Source organism: Gossypium hirsutum, chromosome A01 (assembly GCF_007990345.1).
Source record: "Gossypium hirsutum isolate 1008001.06 chromosome A01, Gossypium_hirsutum_v2.1, whole genome shotgun sequence".
Classification (NCBI taxonomy): domain Eukaryota; kingdom Viridiplantae; phylum Streptophyta; class Magnoliopsida; order Malvales; family Malvaceae; genus Gossypium; species Gossypium hirsutum.
Window position 1 is genome coordinate 30,779,740 of NC_053424.1, and position 4,564 is coordinate 30,784,303.

At 32.4% G+C, this 4,564-nt stretch overlaps 1 long non-coding RNA gene across 7 annotated transcripts; it reads left to right on the forward strand.

Moving 5' to 3' along the window:
- The first annotated feature begins 272 nt into the window (after positions 1 to 272).
- LOC121227859 (uncharacterized) lies at positions 273 to 3,662 on the forward strand. Of its 7 annotated transcripts, XR_005925373.1 has the most exons (9): positions 276 to 775; positions 887 to 992; positions 1,647 to 1,742; positions 1,951 to 2,091; positions 2,186 to 2,267; positions 2,385 to 2,438; positions 2,611 to 2,674; positions 2,877 to 2,958; positions 3,129 to 3,662. It is a non-coding gene; the product is annotated as an uncharacterized lncRNA (long non-coding RNA). The 7 variants fall into 7 exon arrangements; XR_005925375.1 differs by having other exon boundaries at positions 273 to 775; positions 2,186 to 2,438; XR_005925371.1 differs by having other exon boundaries at positions 2,385 to 2,674.
- The last annotated feature ends 902 nt before the right edge of the window (positions 3,663 to 4,564 follow it).

The window sequence follows — 4,564 nt, forward strand, 5'->3', positions numbered from 1 at the left end:
GTAATTATTTAATTTGGATAATTCTAACTTAATAATTAATTACAACCATTTTATCATTTTTTCTTATTAAAATATAAAATATTTATTTTGAGAGTACTTGGTTTTTTTATTTTTATAAAAAATTAATTTATAAAAAAATTTAGCATAGCAAAACGGCGTCATTTTGTTCAAAATGAAATAATTTTTTGCGGCGTTTTTTTGAAAAAGATAAGCAATTTATAAATCAATTTATAAAAAATAAAATAAAAAATTTCAGCATTTTTTGCGGCGTTTATTAGAAAACGCCGCAAAAGGTAATCAATAGCGGCGTTTTGACCAAAAACGCCGCAAATATGTGTTAAAATTTTTCAAAACGCTACCGTTTTATTACATGGGTTTAATTTTTAGTGGCATTTATGCTAAAAACGCCACAAATATGCATTGAATTTTTCCAAAACGTTCCGTTTCACTATAGAAATTTAATTTTCTAGTGGCGTTTTTATAGTAAACGCCACAAAAAAATTATTTTACTTTAAAACCTATCCCGCCATTTTATCTCCAAATTCCCCCTGAAACCTCTAATTTTCCCACTGAAACCCTAACTTTGCAAACAGGCCGTCTCTCTCGCTTTCTCTTCCTCCCTTCCTGCGACATTATAACAAAAATCCCAAAAAAAATTTTAACAAGAAGAGATTATATTCAAAAAGAAAAAAAGAAGAGGAAATTGGATGCACCAAAAACGATTCAGCATGAAATGGAAGCAATACGCTGAAGATCTGTTTGTGAGAATCGGAAGGTACTAGAACGAAGCTATAGTACGTATTTTAAGTTGAGTGATTCTATAGTTTCTTGTAGCCGTTTGTTTAACTTTGCTCTACATTTATTCTGGTTTGATCTGATTATGCAGAGGACCAGTTCACTTTTACGAAATCTGCTTGATGTTATTGAGGAAGTACAGATAGCATGGTTAGAAATTAGGGGTCTGATTCTTACTAGCTTCCGTTCTCCATCTGGTACACTATTATCTCCTCTTTATTATGTTTCTTAAATTTGTGGTTGTGATGCCGTGGGCTGAAATTCTTGCTTTGAGAATTTGACTTTTGATTCTTTTCTTCAGGAAAAAAAAGTAGAGATGATGGATGACTAGATCATATTTCTTGTTTGATATAATGCCTTTTGAAACCTATGCATGCTTATCCTGCTACGAACTGTTTTACTTATTATTTTGTTTTTTGTTTTTATTTATTGGAATGGAGCTTAGCGTTTTGGGTGCTCTTGTTTTTATTTATGAGTGGTAGGATATAAGTCATAAAACTAGGGAAGGAAATGTTTTTCTATTTCCAAGACTCTTTCTTCAGTTAGTTTAACATATTCAAGGTAAAGGCTTTTTAATGATAGCTGGTGCAAGACCATTCAAAGTTTTAGTGTTCCTCTCTTTTCCGGTTTGTTTAAGTGTGGTTGTAAAAAGTTTTGGCATAGCCCACACATGGCTTGGTGAAGTTAAATCTATGCAAAAATGGTTAGTGTTGATTAAAATTAAAAAATGCAGTAAACTGTCTTTTATCTTTGGTTTATTGAATTCACAAATATTGTTGAAAACTAGTCAACATAAAGTAATTTATGATTTGAGGGTTTGTAATCTTTACACCTTTATATTTCTAATGTAGATCACCCGTCAAGAGGGACAACCAGAGGAAATGTCTTTAATCATAAATTTACTGCCAGAGAGAGTAGAAAATTTAAAGGTGCCTAGCCAAGAGATGGTAAGTACTGAATATTTGAATTTTATCAAGCGATGACCTGAATCAATCATGTTCACCACTTTCTATCCACATATCATTTAAGGAATTTTATCCTATTTTTGACTGATTTTTTCCCTCATCATTTTGTTTGCATTTGTTGTCAAATATTGTGTTTTAAAAATTTCTATCCTGTGAATTTAACGAGCTCTTTGTTGAATTACTGAGCAAGTTCTGAAGGGAAGACTAATGTTATGAAAAAGATTAAGTTTCCACAGATGGAGTAGAAATCTGCTAGTAAAACTGTTCAACGACAAGCAAAGAGGCAGCACTACCTTGTCCCCTAAGAGAAATTTTGGAAAAGGAAAAGAAGGTCAGTGTCTAATATTTTAGCTTTATAGGTTCTATTATTTGTTTTCGGCTATGAGCATATAAACTTATGATAGTTTTGCAAATGGTGCTAAAAGGTGGTGGATCTGTATCCTGATGCTACTCTATTGTTGGTGGATCTGTAAATTGAAGTGGAAGTGCTGATTGTTCAATATATAGGTTCATAGTTCTCAACTTGTTGTTAAGTTTATGTGTGTATTGATGGTTAATGATAATTGTTAAAATGGATTTGAATTGCTTATTTTGATGATGAAATTATTAATTCTCAATGGCCAGAGAAAATGCCTCTGTGCCTGCCATGGAAATGACCAAGTGGTTTGACACCAACTAGTAAGTTGCTATTTCTTGGCCTATTTTATCAGCTTTGCCATGCATACTGAGATTTTGGTACTAATACTAATTCCCAATTTTCAATTGCAATCCATCAAAAATAGCCTTTTTATCTCCATTCGATTTTATCAGCTTTGCCATGCATACTGACACCAACTGATTTGCTTTACAGAGCTATTTTAAATATATTATCGTTGGAGAATGTGAAGATTTTGACATTTTTCAATCACAAGATGGTAGGTAAACCATTATTTTGGTCTCATATGGAACATTTAGGGTTAGAGCATCAGTTTCTATTTTTCTCATAATCTCGATTGAGCAGATATTTTATATGGGCACCTGTTGCTTAACTTTGCCATGGCTGTACTGGTGTTCACTTGAGTTCATGTTTGGATGAAATTTTTGACAGTATATTACATATGTTGTGCATGGTTGCAGAGCAAGGAGTGTTTAGAGAAAGTTACTCAAACAATATATTTTCTTGCTCAACCACGAGAATCTCACTTGCTTTTGCTTACGGGTAAAGCTTTTACTTCCTTTCCAACTGAACATAACTTGCAATAAATGCTGAGTTAGTCATCTTTACTGCGGTATATGGATAACTCCAATATAGTGCAGAATATAAGTATGGATGTCAATGGTTGTTTTAGTGGCTTTTTTTTAAGTAAAAGCTAAGAGAATGACTTGCAGGAGAGGTGCAGAGGGATAGAGCTGCAGAGCTTTTGGGTTTGCGTGCATGCAATTTTCGGCCACGACACTCAAGCAAACTTGGAAATGAGTTTCGGGTGTTCACAAACTATGTCCCTGGGGAGAGATTAGGAGGATGGGAGCAAGAACAATAGGTGCCTTTTTCTTGCCATCGTTTGCTAGGAATATTTTCTCATGGATGAGCTTCATGCAACCTAGTTTTTATCCATTATCAAGGCATTTCCAACACTTACCCTTGGAAAAATTAACCAGCTTTTCTGCTAATTTTCCCAGAGAAAACATGAAAACATGTAGATGAGAAAACTTCCAAGCAAGTTCATCCTCATATTATGCATTTTGGTCTACTTTTTTAAACTAGTGTAATTTACCTCACTTGTGTAGATTTCGTAATACATAAATTTAAGGTTATTTAAAGTTGTACTGACTCATGCCTACTCATTGCCATTTTGAAATGTAATTAGGAAGTTGTTCCAAAATGCAGAATATAGATGGAAGAAGCCATACAAGTTTCTCATATGTATTATTTATTTTAGTTTTGGTTCTAAATTTTTATTTTTACTTTAATATTTACGACAACTTGAGTTCTAACTTTTGGATTTTAATTGTGTTATTAATTTATTATTTTAAATTTTAAAACTAAATTCATTAATTTTTATATTTAGTTTTAAAGTTAAAATTTTCATAGAAAATTTAATTTAAATAATATTTTTTTATTTATCCTTAAAGGTATATTTAAAGTTTAAATTTAGAAAATAAAACATAATATAATATTTATCATAAAAATAAATATAATTTGATTAAAATAATTTTTTTTAAAGTTATGTTTTTAGCGGCGTTTTTGCAAGAAGCGTCACTAAAGGTTTGATCTATAGCGGCGTTTGTGATAAAAGCGCTGCTAAAGGTCATAGTCTTTAGCGGCGATTGTTGATAAGCGCCGCTAAAGGTCTTGGTCTTTAGTGGCGTTTGTGGAAAAGCGCCGCTAAAGGTCTTGTTCTTTAGCGGCGTTTATTTCTAAAAACGCAGCTAAAGTTAGCGACGCTATCATTAGCGACGTTTTTTGTGGCGCTTCTCAAAGCGTCGCAAATACTTTTAGCGGCGTTTTTTAGCGCCGCTAAAGGCCTAAAAAAGCGCCGCTAAAAACCTATTTTGGTGTAGTGCCCTTTTTTTCCTTGAGCTTAATTAAACAAATTCAACTTATCACATCTCTATTATTTAAAACTACATTCAGCAATTTATGAAATACTATAATTATCACATCTCAATCATCCAAAAAAATAATCACATTCGGCACATTTAGAAACATTGATAAGTCTCAAAACACAAGCAACACTTATCAAAGTCATCTAATTTACGCACTTTACAAGGCACTACTACATTTATAATCTTACTTTCATACAACCATTCTTCTTTGACCGAAT